The sequence below is a fragment of the Salvia hispanica genome, chromosome 2 (assembly GCF_023119035.1).
Source record: "Salvia hispanica cultivar TCC Black 2014 chromosome 2, UniMelb_Shisp_WGS_1.0, whole genome shotgun sequence".
Taxonomy (NCBI): Eukaryota; Viridiplantae; Streptophyta; class Magnoliopsida; order Lamiales; family Lamiaceae; genus Salvia; species Salvia hispanica.
In genome coordinates this window covers 25,344,178-25,359,636 of record NC_062966.1, presented here as the reverse complement: position 1 = coordinate 25,359,636, position 15,459 = coordinate 25,344,178, and the positions used below count along the sequence as shown (strand labels likewise).

The following is a 15,459-nucleotide window of genomic DNA, read 5'->3' as shown; positions in this document are numbered from 1 at the left end:
TTATTTATGTAAGCTAGAAAATATCTATAGAATTTATCCATGGGGAGGCGATCAATTGCTAACTAATTAGCAATCTCAAATTAAGACTAAATCTTAACCATTAGATTAGAAGATCTAGTAGTTGAAATAATGCCACATGGATTATATTTTTAATTAAGAAAATTAATAAATAAAATTAGAGGGTATTAATGTCAATTCTCTCTCATTAAAATCATCTTAAAACTTTAAATTTACGTAACTCTCTCAATTTAAATTATTTTTTTCGCAAAAAATATACTCCATCCGTCCCAAGATAAGTGACCTACTTCTTTTGGGCACGGGATTTAAGGAATTGTATTTAAATAAGTTAAAGTGGAAAGAGTAAAGTATGAGAGAGGGAAAAGTAGAGGAGAGAAGAGAGAATAAAGTATGTGGAGAATAAAGTAAGAGAGATAACTTTTTGCTAAAAATGGAAATAGGTCACTTATAGTGGGACACCCCAAAAAGGAATACAAGTCACTTATCTTGGGACGGATGGAGTATCAAATTAAAGATAATTTTATAAGGATTCCAACGAGATTTCAATTGCATATGTTCCGACGACGTTCGGATGATGAAATTTGATATTTTTTATTTTAGTTTTCGTAAATGTTGATAACCAGATTTTTATCAACAAATACATCAAAAAATCTCAATAAAATCATGTAAAAATCTCAATAAAACCATGTAAAAATCTCAATAAATATGTGTTCATATTTTCTTGTACTAATGTTGATATTCTTATGTCATATTGTTGATATTTGTAATACACTATGTTGATATAAAAAAACATTCACGAAAATTTTCATATGATAACATAATGACGATATTACCCTTTTTTGTTGATATTTTGTCTACTATTTATTGAGATTCGTAAGATTTAATCTCATCCACTCATTTTAAAATCTAAGGGTGGAGATTTGGTCTTGATTTTGGATTAGGGTGCTATAAGCATTAGAATATGACCCTTTATTTATGAGCCCAAAAGTAATCGGATTTCTAAATCATTTCTGCAATATAAATCGTCATGTTCCAATGAGCTTATTATATTTTACATGATTTAATCAATTTGGACCGTAACTATAATCATAATTTTAGTTTAGCCCATATTCTTTAAAAAAAAAAAAAAAATAAATATAAAGTTTTATTAAAGTTAAATGGCCATGGCTTAAAACTTACAAGTGAGGCGTAGACGCGTAGTCCTATCCTCTACAAAGACGTATCATTAATATATATTGATTTAGTCAGAGCCCTCAACTTTGTCTTACTAGTATTAAATAGGAGTAGTACATAGAACCCTTATCTTTTCTATTATTATCTCCATCCCCATAATGTTTCTCTTTGACCCAATACTAGTTTTATAAAATACTCCATATAATGTGAGTTAGAAGTAGAAAGTGGGTCAACATATATTTATACATTAATTTTATAATAAAACGTGAGTGATAATGAGTTAGTGGATATGAGTTCACTACTAAAATAATAAAAATAAAGCGAGACAATTAATCTGGGAATAAAAATGGAAAACTGATACGCATGATATAGAACGGAGGGAGTAATGATTATATTTAAGTTTTATGTTTAATTAACACTACTATTTTTTCTGAAATATGAATCTTTGTTTCATATGCTAATTTTCCTTAGTACGAAGTTTACTTAGTATAGTACTCCCTCCGTCTCATAATAGATGACATACTTAGGGAATGATACGAGATTTTAGGAGACGATATTGTTTTGTGTGTCAGGTAGAGAGAGAAAGTAATATATTCATATTAAGATGAGAAAGAACTTTAAAAAAAAATGTGACATCTTTTGTGGGATAAATTAAAAAGAGAAGTGTGACATCTATTATAGGACTGATGGAGTACTATATTAAGATTTTGCACGTAATTATTTTATGCAGCTCTAACACAGAAGGTTACTTATTAATTTCTTATAGATAATTAAAACATAAATTGCGTACATATATATTAAATCAACCAAATAAATTATACTCTCTGTGATAATGCGACACTTCTTTTTTGCACCTTTTTCGAGAGAAGAATAATAAAAAAAATAGAATAAAATAAGAGAGAAAATAATGTAGAGAAAAGACTAAGCCAAGTCAATTTGTCAACAACTATATGTACCCTATTTTCTTCATATTTTAAATCAGATTTTGACAAATACAGACCAATTCAAAATTTTGAACTTTGAATAAAATAAATCTTAATTGATTCAAAATATTTGAAAATCGAAATACGAAAATTCAAATTTCAGTCGAATTGAAAAATCCGATATAATTTTGAAATTATTATGTATTTGGTGAAAGCAATCTATATTATCTGTCCAAAAGGTATGTATATGTATTGCCATATATATGAATATTGAAGTTAAATATTTAAAGTTCAAACTCACCTTTACCCAATCAGTAGAAATGCAATTCAGTGGTTGAGGATTCAGGTGGACTATTATGTGTTCGTGTACCAATGTAAAACCTAGTAAAGAATAATTGTATTAATTTATGAATAAGTAAAATAGGAAAGAAAATAACGTTGATTAATGCAATCCACCAGCTACATTGTAGAGTAGTTCAAGAACTTAAATAAAAACAATGTCATAATAAATGTAGAACAAATCAAAAGATATCCTAGCAGTAGACGACAGCGGTCAAATTAAAGTAATAAATAAATTTTAAATAATTTAAGTATCCATATCTCAAAAGCAAAATATACTATCACCCTCCATATCACCAAAATATACTATCTCCCTCCATATTTGACTGACACGAAATTTAAGAAATTATTTAATTTTATATAGTAAAATGAGTAAAGTAGTTAGTGAAACGTGAGAATTACTTTTATATATTAGTTTTAGAGTAAAGACCAATTTTGGTCCTGAACATATGGCATTTTACGTTTTTGTTCTACATTATCTTTTGAATTTTGTGGTCCTGAACATATAGAAATTTGATCATTTTGGTCCTCAATCAACATTTCCGTTAAAAATTGACGATCAAAGGGTTTAATCCCGATTTTGACCAAATTTATTCTGGAGGAAATGCTGGAGTCTCTCCGGCGAGAAGAAGAGACCCAGACACTCGGGGAACTTGCCGCCGCCGCGAGGCCTAAGCCGACGTCTCGTGCTCGGCTTCCGTCGGCGAAGAGGCCGTTGCCTACGAGTAGGGAAGAAATGGAAGGACAGAGAGAAATGCAAGATTGGGAGAAATGCAATGGAAAAATCGGACACGTATGATGCCAAAGGGAAAGGCCGTCCCATGAAAAAGGTATGATTTTGATCCAATTTGTTTCTGGTTGCATTGAAAGGAAATTGAAGGTGTTTTAATCATATATTTAGATTTCTTTGCTTTACAATTGTATTGGCATGCTTGAATTCCGACTAGTGACTATTTTCATGGCATAATTTGATAAGATTTGGCATTTTTATCCTCTTCCGGTCTCCTCACTGGCTGCTCCATTTTTATCATTAGCCGCCTCCTCACTGCCCGCTCCGATTCCTCTTCCGCCACCCTTCCTTCATCTCGCGTTGGATTCCGATCCAATCCGTTGAGGTCGCCGGCAAGCTCGTCGTCCTCGCCGCCACCAACGATGACTTCCTCCCCGCCTTATCGCAGCCCCTAATTTTTGATCCGCTCACCGCAAATTGGACGCTCGGCCCATAGATCGCCGCTCCCCGCCGCTGGTGCCCCGCAGGCGCCTCTCAAAGATGGTAGCGTCGATTTCTATCTCATTCAAGCCATTCATCACGAATAATGAAAATTAATTCAATCCATCTAAATTAATCCCCAATCAATTGTGTATTAAATTGAATAGGTAAATTCAGCCGCGATGCAATTGGCGTCGTGGGATGGAGGGGGAAATTGTGCATGGTGAATGTGAGTGGCGGCACGGTGAAGGAAGGGATAATTTACATCGAGAAGGATTCGTGGGAGGAGATGTCGGCGGGGATGCTTGCGGGGTGGAGGGAGCCAGATTTAATTATGATTTAACCTTTAATTCGTGAGTCGAGAATAAATCATAATTAAAAGTTAAATTCGGTCAAAATCGAGACATTGACCGTTAGTTTTTAATGAAAATGTTGACGGAGGACCAAAATGATCAAATTTCCATATGTTCAGGACCACAAAATTCAAAAGATAATGTTTAGGACCAAAAACCTAAAATGACCATATGTTCAGGCCAATTTTGGCCTTTACTCTTAGTTTTATACTACCTCCGTCCACCAAAATTTGTCCAGTTTTCCATTTCCGTCCGTCCCCCAAAATTTGTCCCATTTCACTTTTACCATTTTTGGTAATGGACCCCATATTTCACTAACTCATTTCTACTCACATTTTATTATAAAACTAATATATAAAAGTAGGACCCACAATCCACTAACTTTTGCAACTCATTTTCCATTACATTTCTTAAAACCCGTGCCGGGTCAAATTGAGACGAACTTTGGTGGACGGAGGTAGTAATAAAATGTGAGTAGAATCAGTTAGTGGAATGTAGGGTCCACTTACTAAATATAGTAAAAAGTGAAATGAGAGTATGAGACATTTATTAGCGGACGGATGAAAAAAGGAAAAATGAAATATTTAATGGCGGACGGAGAGAGTAATAAAAATAGTATATTTTGTCAATATTTCATTGCCAAATGTTAAATATGTTTTTAATTAATCCACCCACTATTAAATGTCTCATTTGACTATTTGTATTTGATTCCACTATTATATTTCACTCATATTTTTATTGTAAAATTAATATACCAGTACTCAAATTTCACTAAATCTTTTTATTAATTTTCCTTAGATTTAATTTCTTAAAACTATGACCAATCATAGTTGAAAAATAGCGGATCAAGGGAAAACATAAAATCTCTGATCGAAGAAAACACAACAACACCATTTTAAAAATTAAGTGCTATATACCATTACAATCCTAAGTTAATTCAATCGCCCAAAATATTAGGAAACACCGATTTCTGTAAAATCCCATGCAGCAACAATAGGTAATACTATCATTCACAATAAGCATATATTGTTAATATATCAGATTCCCTGCACTAACAATAGGAAATATCATTTATAATATGGCCGATCCATATCAAATACTACCCTGCAATTAATAACAAATCCAAAATAAAGAATATTAGTGTAAAATCAAGAATGATTAAGACATTAATCCACACATTTTACCATATCGTTCATACATACTGAAATCAAACGTTACACAAAGAATATAAATGATACAAATGGGATACATACTGAAATCAAACGTTACACAAAGAATATAAATGATACAAATCTGTAATCAAATGCAAACTCTAAATATTGTACAAACTTCAAACTATAATTTGGACTGCTAAAAAATGTCAACAGATGACAAAATAACAGCAATAGAAAATATCAACACAGTGTCAACGGTTGACAACATGTTGACATCAAAATCTTGAAATTTTATACTGTGTTGACATTGTGTTGATATTGCATTGACGTTGCGTTGAAAATTACTATCATATACAAATAATCTCATAATCACTCTCTATTTAAACCCTAAATCACCACCAAATTAATAAATCAAAATCACCACCATGAAAAAAACCCTCTTCTCTATCTTCGTCGTCGCCCTCCTCGGCCCCTCCCTCGGAGACAAACAAACCGACGAACTAATCGAGAAAGTGTGCTCCCACGCCGGGGACGACTCCTTCTGCCAAGGCATCCTCTACAAGAACCTCCCCCCGCCGCCCGTGGACCTGGCCGCGCTGGCGAGGCTGACGCTGAGCCTCACACTGAGCTTTACGAAAGAGACGCTGGCGTTCGTCGAGAAGGTGGAGGCGGACGAGAAGCGGCTCGGGGTGAGGCAGCGCTACTATTGGTGCCGGATTGGTTACATAAAAGTGCTGAGCAAAGTGCAGACGGCGGAGTACAATGCGAGGAGGAGTGAGTTTAATTTGATGACGACGACGCTGGGGGAGTGTGGTGGGCCGATTAGGCAGTGCCAGAAGAACGTGGCTGGGCTGCAGCCGGCGTTGAAGGAGAAGAATAAGTTGATGTTGGTTCTTATTGAGATGGGCTCTAATGCGGGGACCTATTTGTAGATGTTTTGTTGAGGAGTTTATTTGATAATATTTCGGAACATGGCAATTGGATGGAAAATAAATGAATGATTTTGGATTTATGTTATTGCTAATGAGCAATTTTTATTTTAGAGTGTTGGAGCTATTTGATTGGGCCTTGTTCATTTCTGTCTTGGCTTCGACCCAAATGTGTGTGAGCAGCCCAATGACTGATTCAAGCCTGCTTCGCCCTGTGTGCTCCCAATGGCTGCTATCTGGCACCTCAACGTAGATCTCGTCGCTCGGCCGTTGGATGTTAAGAGCATCCACAATAGAGGCGGACATCCTAGCGGACAAGCCCAGGGACATCCCAAAAATACCTCCTGCCATGTCACAAGGACATTCCACTACACTGTCACGTCATAAAGACATTCCACTGCACAATAGCAGACAAGTACTAGGACATCCCAGCGGACAAGCAAAATAATAAAAATTCACAAAAGCGCAATTACGGAATTAAAATTTCGACACCAATACAAGGAAAATGCAACCATTTTATTTTTTTAAAAAAAGATACATATTTAAATAAAAAAATACATAGGTTTGATTTTAAAAAATGAAAAATTGGGATGTCCGTCGGGACTTCCGTTGAGTCACCACAATAGTGAACGAGACAACAGACATCCCGACGGACATCCGCGGACGACCTCTCATCCGTCTCGGATGTCCATCGACCGGACGTTCGCCCCAATACTGGACGTCCCAGACGGACGACCTCTCAGTCCTGGATGTCCGTCGACCGCACGTCCGCCCCAATAGTGGACGTCCTGGACGGACGACCTGCTCGCCGGTCGAACGTCCGCCAGGATGTCCGCTATTGTGGATGCTTTAAGTGTGTATGTTGTGTCAGAGTTTAACCTATTGAGATTTGAGTCGGATAACATATTTAACCTATTCACACCAAATTATAACAGTATACTCCCTCCTTCTCACTTTAAGTGGAGCATTTCTATTTCAACATGATATTTTATATAGTGTTGTTATGTGAGTTGAGTGGAGATAATAAAGTAAGAGAGAGGGAAAAGTCGAGACAGTCATGTTTCTACTTTTAGAAATGTGTAATTTAGAGTTGAACATCCTAAAAAGGAAAATGGTTCACTTAGAGTGGGACGGAGGAAGTATATGAATTTTAATTATAATGATTTGTTCTAGTTTCTTTGTTACAATCAGTAAATTTTGAAAGATGTACTATTAATATGTATTGATATAATGAGGAGTGATCAAGGTCTAACTAATTGTAAGTACTCCCTCCGCCCCATTGAAGATGATCCACTTTCCTTTTTGGTTTGTCCCAATCAAGATGACCCATTACTTAAAATGGAAACACCTTTTTATCTCTACTTTATTCTCTCTTTCTTACTTTACTCTCTCCTCTTAACACACAAAATATAACTGCATAAAATCCTGTGGCGCCCAAGGAAGGGGCCATCTTCCTTGAGACGAAGGGAGTATATAACTAGAGAACAAATCTCAGCCATACTTCTTGTTACTCAAAATTAATCTTATAGTTTAAACAAACTTTTAGAGTTTTAAGAAAAAATGCTTGTCCAATGGCATTTTGGGAATTCAATATCTCAACATGAATTAATGAATAACATATAATCATCATCGTGAATCCAATCTTACCAAACTCATGCGCAAATCTGAACCAAATTTAGCTTAGGATTTCTTACAAAAATATGAGATTCCCATTCAAATTCATTCCCGATAATCAAGCATGAATTACTGCGAGATTTCTGAACCACATTCATGCGCGATTTCTCAAATCTGAACATAATTTAGCTTTCCGATCCAATTCGTTCATGATTGATCAACTACGTTTTATTCAACCCGAATTCGTTCAGGATTGATCAGCGTGATTTGATTCTGATTGAATTCATCACAACTGATCAAATTCGCTCACGATTGACCAACGCAATTTGATTCATTCTTCACGTTCATTCCTTCATCGCAACGTCTGGATTCCTTATCAAATGGATTCAATTCCGATACATTCATCGGAAGATTATTTCGATTCTGATTCCTCTTCATCGAGAGGGGAAGGAGAAACTGAATCTAAAGGTAATTATCAATTAAGTGTTGTTGCTCAGCATGATTAGATTGTGTATGATGTGAAAAAACATTAGAGGGAACTATATGTGGCGAACAGTGAAATAAATATGCTTAATATGAGTTGTAGTGTAGTAAATATGCTTTATAGTGAGTAAATATGTACTATCGTGTATTAAATATACTTTATAGTGAAGTAAATATTGTTTATAGTGAAGTATATTATGCATTTAGTGAACTATTTTCATTAGAGTGAAGTATATTATGCATTAGAGTGAAGTAAAACATAATTAAATTGAAGTATTGCAGTGTTAGAGTAAAGTGTTTGTGATTCATGGTTAGAGTGAAGTAAAACATTATTAGAGTGAAGTATTCCATGTTTAGAGTGAAGTGTCTGTGATTCATGCTTATAATGCTCAACTTTTTCATTTTAGTGAAGTAAAACATGACTAAAGTGAAGTATTCGAGTGTTAGAGTGAAGTGTTAGTGATCCATGCTTCAAGTGATATGTTTTATCATTTCAGTGAAGTATATTATGCATTAAGTGAACTATTTTATGCTAACAGTGAAGTATATTTTTCTTACAGTGGCTAGAGTGAAGTGTTTGTGATTCATGCTTAAAGTTCTCTTCTTTTTCAATTTAATGAAGTAAAACATGATTAAAGTGAAGTATTTATGCTCACAGTGAAGTATATTTTTCTTACAGTGGTTTACGTAACAAAATGCCCTAATGATTTGAAACCAAAAATTGGAAGTTTCATGACCCTTGATCGTGCATTGGACTTCTACAACAATTATGCTCGATATGTTGGGTTTGACACACGTAAAAAAGGATCGAAAAAGGAAAAAGATATCATTACTTGGATTTATGTGGTGTGTAGCCGAGAAGGTACAAAGCAAAGAAAGAATGAACAACATGAGGTGAAACACAAGCGTTCTTCTATTAAGTGCTTTTTTGCTAAAGTGTCTTGGAAGTTTTTTATGGGTGTTGGTTATGTTATACAAATTTTTGTTGAAGAACACAATCACGAGATGGTTGAGGAACGCCATAAGAATTTTATGAAGTTGAACCACAATTTGGATTTAGTCCATCAGAAATTCATACTTGATTGTGCTAATGCAAATATCGGTCCAACTTTAAGTTTTAGCTTACTCAAGGAAGTGCTTGGTGGTACATCCTTAAAAACAAAATACGGCATGACACAACATATTTGAATTTAAGCACATAAAAATTTAAAAGTAGCCTACACAAAAATGTAGGATAGAAAGCCCACCTCATTATTTTAATATTCTTAACTTGAAAACTCTCACTTCGTTTTTAACTTGCTTTCAAAAGAAAGCCCTTTTTGAAAAAATAATAAACTTATCAAACTCAAGAAAACATCTAATTAGAATGCATGCATCCTCTGTGTGTTCGTATTATTCTTCATCTCCTCTTAGAAAGGTTTCTAGATTCTCGTATTTTAAAAGCTCCGTCCGACATCTCAGGAATTACTTAATTAACCGGCATGGATTAATTAATTAGTCCATACTATAAAATTACCTCATTTCTTCTCCACACTCCTCTGTGTACACTACTAGCTAAGGATAACATAATACAGATAATCGTGACTAGGAGGGGGAGGGAAGGAGTGGGGAGAAGAAATGGGGGAAGATCGACCCAAAAATACTTGGTTACTAATATCACCAAGATATTTTATACTAAGTAAGAGTTCATACAATACCAAAAGGTAAGAGTAATAGCACAAAATATGTTTTGGTGTTCCTAAACTTGCACAACGGAAGTAGATAAACACGATCCATACATTGAAATATGAACATCTAAGAGGCTTAGTCTAAACAGCCAAAAACTTCCTCCTCTCAACACCATATTCCCACCTCTTCATTTTATCAACTTGCACATTTAGAAATACATGCAGGGCTGAGTAAATACGTACTCAATGAACACAGTGCCGAAAGATACAATTATACATATGAAAGTGTAGCCAAGTCATCACAGTAACACTCAGGGGTTTTCTTTAAAAGGCCGAAGCTTACTAAAATTATGTTTGACTGCGCAGTCTACGTTACCTCGCCATATCCGTCATCTCGTGCCGTGGAGATGGTGTTCTACCACGGTCACTTATAACTTTCTTGTGTCGGGAAGATGGCCACCTTCCTCGGTCACTAAACCCGTCATTTGGATGTCGGTCCACTGTGTACACTAACCCAAGTATTCCTTTTAGTAAGCTAACATGCGTAGACTTCCCAAAATATATAATTCATAAAAAATATAAATTATTTTCGAGCTGAGTTTTGATGAAAATCTGAACTCATGTTCATTATTAAAAAAAGATGTCGTTGTCTTGTCATAAATATTTTTATGTGAAGATGTCTATCTGTTATGCTTATGCCAAGAATATTATGAATCGAATTCGGGTCCGAGCAAAGGTGGTGTCCCTACTTAGACTAGTGTACACAGTGGACCGACAGCCAAATGGCGGGTTTAGTGACCGAGGAAGGTGGCCACCCTCCCGGCACATAAGGATGTAACAATTAAATTTATCGACCTAAGATAACTTTAACTGCATCAAGTTGTATTTGAAATTCTAATGAATCATGAAAATAAAGAATTTGGGGCTGAGGATTTGTAAATAAAGATTAGTCAAACAAATTTGATTTATATGGTGTTCTATTTACTTAATCATGTAGCCTAACTCCAAAAATTAAAAAAAAAATAAATATGGAGCCCAGATTAATATCTATCCCCAGCATAAAAGCCAAAGGAGTCTTCCCTTCAAATCCTTCCATACCCTAGCCCCCAACGAAGAGAAAGAAACTCTCTCTTCTCTCTAGAAGGAGTGTTGTCGTTGCTGCCAACATCCCGCGACGCCATCGGCACCCCTTTCTCTCCCATTATCTCTCTTCTTCTTCTTCTTCTCGGCCTTTCTTTCTTAGATTCACAATCACTACAACCTCTCTCTCTCTCTCTCTCTCTCTCTCTCTCTCTCTCTCCGCTTGTGCATGCACAAGCGACGGTCTCTCCACCCTTCGCCCACACCCTGCACCACCGGAAATTTCCAGTCATCCTAACGCCACCGTCCACACCTCACACGCCGCCGCTGTATGCGACGGCTATGGTTCCCGCCTGCGCTGGGCTCTGGGGCGGCTACTTCCGTGCGTGGTGGATGTCGCCGCTACATGCGGTGGTCACGCACCGCAGCTGCCCCTGCCCCTCTCCGTGCTCACAGGTTCCGACAGCTGATAAGATCACTATTCTCTTATCCCTCATCTCTTTTACTTATCCTCAAAAGATTCATAACTATAAAATATTAATCTTTGTCACCACAGTTTCAAAGTTGATAAAATGGGAGGTTTCCATCTTTCCTAGGGTTTATGGAATCTTCATAATCCTTTCTGCAAATCGGAGCAGAAACTACTTCCTAAAATAAGCCATTAACAATTGTAATTATTGGAGTTTTAAGACTTGATTTGTTTATTTTATGAATTATATATTTTGGGAAGTCTATGCATGTTAGCTTACTAAAAGGAATACTTGGGTAATAGAACATGCTGCAGTAGGTGTTATTCTTATTGAAGATTCAAGTGTTATGCTCCAAAAAAAATATAAAAGCACTAAATAAGAAATGAAGACTAAAAATATTTACTGATTACAGATTTTCTTCTGATGTTCTAAAGCTTGATGAAAAGGTGGAAACAAATGGAGTGAGTTCAACACATATAAATATATATATATATATATATATATATAAGGATGTGTTAAAATGACAACACTTATTATAATGACACCATACCACCATTTTAGATCGTTCGATCTGGAAATCGTGTGATTATTAAGCTGCCATGTGGCAGCTAATTATAATTATGTTGAACCCATTAAAAATGCTGAGGGGTAAAATAGGAAATCCCTATTCTTATGTGATTCACACAAATCACGTTGATTTTCATTCCTTCTCATTCCAATTTCCATCCTTTTTCTCATTCCAATTTCACGCTAGATTCAACCAAATTCATGTGTATTTTCAATCCAGATTCTGTAGATTGAAATCGAGTTTCAATCCTAAATCCAATCTGATTTTGAATCCAGATTCAGCAATTCGATTTCTCCAAAATTCATTTTCTGCAATTGGATTTCGAATATGCAATTCTTCAATTTCACTCCTAATTTGAGAACCGAGAAACCTCCAGATCGTGTTCTGTTCATAGGTTTCTACAATTCATTCCACAAATTCATATGGATATGGGCGACTCGATCATCAATTTTAATATGGATGTTTTTCCATAAGGTGAGCATCGACATTTTTTGCTGCAAAATAATGGTTAATTAATGGAAGATTTTCACGATGGATTTGTTGTGTGTTTTGACGATTATTGATCATTTTTGGAGGAGTATGTTTCTATTTATGTTCAATATTAGTTGATGAGTGTTGTTTGATTTTGGTTGAAGAGTAGTTTTGATTTTGTTAGATTTGATTTTTTCGATGAGTACTTGTTTAGTAGAATATGTTTCTAGTTTATGTTCAATATTGGTAGAAGAGTAATGTTCGATTTCATGAGGCGTAATGCAGAGCATTAATCTATGATTTTATGGCAATACTCTGTTTTTGTATTATGCATTTTGTATGTATTAACTGATGTTTTATGTATCACATATTGCCGTTCACCTAATTATATATTGCAGTCCGGCTCATGTATCCTTATTCTTGGGAGGAGTCTTTTGACAACAATCCCTGAGATTTCTATTTTATCGAAAAGTCGGTTGTTGTTGAAGTACATACACCAGCAATTGTGAAGACTAGAGGTTCGACAAGTGATTTTGCTAGCCGTTTGGTGTCCATCAAGGAAAACTATAAAGTTGAACAACAAATCATTACGTCGGTACAAAAAATGTGGAGAATTGGTTCACCATGACTCTATGAATTGTAGCAAACGAAAGAGAAAACAGAACAACTAGTTCATTTTGTTTTACTTCAATCCTTTTTAAGCACAAATTTTACACTACCAGATTGCAGTGTTATTCATTAAATATTGCAGTGTTACTACGACAATATTGCAGTTTACATATTATTGTAATAATTTTTGTTCCTGATGTAGTTTAATGAAATGATTGCACACCACATTATTTGTTCAACTTATTACGTCGGTGTGAAGTTGAACAAAATCATTACATCGTGTAAAAAATGTGGAGAATTGGGTCACCATGACCGTAGGAATTGGTGTTCATTTTGTTGTAATTTAAACCTTTTTAAGTACAAATTTTTACATTACATGATTGCAAGGTTATTCATTGAATATTGCAATGTTATTAGGACAATATTGTAGCGTTATTATACCAATATTGCAGTTTACATATTATTTCATAATTTTGTTCCTGATGTAGTTTAATGAAACGATTGCACACTACACTATTTGCTTCAATCTATTACTTTACTAATTTCTTAGGTTGCATTCTATTTCAGTAATTAGTGTTTGTTGACGCGAACAATTTATTTTGTGTCGAGATTGCAGTACACGGCTTTATGAATCGCAGTGCACCCAATAACAAATTGTTGTATAATTTAGTGACGTATACCTTAATTAGATATAATCTTAAGCATGCAAACATTTTTTAAGTAATAGAAATCAAAACAACTTTTACAAAAAAATGTCAATTTAAATTATGCCACCAACATTGTCTAGACCAAAATATAACCTCCATGTTTCAGTACGAGAAGTTACTAAGAAAAAACATCAACCAAATCAGAATTCATGTTCAAAAACACCAAGATTTCATTCATTGGTCATGGTTTATGGTAGTCCACGACCATCTTCTCAACATCTATCGGTCATTTCTTGTTCTCCAACACTACAAAATAAAAGAGTATTTCCATTATAAAAACCTGCAACTCTAAAAAACAAAAATTGATAAAGAATACTGCAATATTGTAAATGATGCAGTGCACTATAAAACCAGCAATACTGCAAGTGCTCTGCACTTTACAAAATAATGCACTGCACGCACTGCCATACTGCAAATGATGCACTGCAATACTGAATATTATGAACTGCAATGTTTGGTGATAAACAATATAGAACAAACAATACAGTAAATGGTCTACACTTCACAAAATAATGCACTACAATACTGTAAAAGATGAAATGTATGAATCTAGAAATCCAAGATGCATAAAAGCAATTCATAGAACACAATACAACAAGATGTAGCACATTATGATGCAAAATTACGTATGAAATTAAGTTCCAATACCTAAACATCTTGCTTCATTCTCTCTCATACTGTGTTGTACAGACTTTGTACATTCATTCTGTTCCCGCTTTGTTCAACCTCTTCCTCATCCATATCCTTCGACTATGGCTCGCTTTAGCCTCCTCCTCGTCCATGTTCCTTCTACTAATGCTCTGTTAAGCCTCTTCCTCATCCGACTCTATCCTTATCATTCTTTTCCTTGCCATTATAATTGTTCTCCCGCTGCGTTAAACTAAGAATATCAATCAAATATTGTCCATCAAACAAGCAACATCCAAAAAAATGCAGGTGTATACAATACAACAACTAATCGACAACCAAATCATCCACAAAACACGATTAATTGATTAAAAATCTATGGCACATCGCTTGGTTACAGTAGCTCGCTGATCTAGGTTTCCTAACCGAGCGCAGCTCATTCGTTTAGGTTTTCCAAAACATTAACCAAAATCTCACAAAAGCCTCAGATCCAAACAATAAATTTAGCAAACAAACACCAATCAACATTATACAAGGCAGGAATTGAATGAATAATACTTAAATCTCGCAGCAGCATCAATGAAACAGGAACAAAAATTGATAAACACATACATTAATCTGCATACACAAACACAGTATCATTCTCGATACCTATTCCGATCAACACCAACCAGAATCCGATCAACATACCTTGTGAACGAAAAAACCTAAAACCTTGTAGTTGTGGACTGATTTTGCTGTTTAGTGGCTGTAGGTTTGATGAATTTTTGAATTCACGTCGTAGAGGCGTTCGGAATTCCTGAAATTAGCACAAATCGCCGATTCACGTCGTAGCGGTGGCCGAAAATCGCCGATTCTCGAAGTGTGGTGGCTGAAAATCACCGATTCACGGTGTAGAGGCGGAGGCGGTGGGATTTCATGAATTTAGGGTCTCTCTCGATTGTTAATAGCAGATGGTTGAAGAGAAAATTGTTGAAGAGAGAGTAATGGCTGCGTGGAGAGAGAGAAGATGTAGAGAATGACACTAATTTTGGGGATATCTCTGATTTGGTTCAAGTTCAAAT

At 35.3% G+C, this 15,459-nt stretch overlaps 1 long non-coding RNA gene across 1 annotated transcript; it reads right to left on the bottom strand.

Moving 5' to 3' along the window:
* Positions 1-13,838: 13,838 nt before the first annotated feature.
* On the bottom strand, positions 13,839-15,339 carry LOC125203934. The gene is made up of 3 exons (XR_007173467.1): positions 15,086-15,339; positions 14,417-14,648; positions 13,839-14,014 (listed from the first exon to the last, which is right to left on the bottom strand). It is a non-coding gene; the product is annotated as an uncharacterized LOC125203934 (long non-coding RNA).
* Between the last annotated feature and the right edge of the window lie 120 nt (positions 15,340-15,459).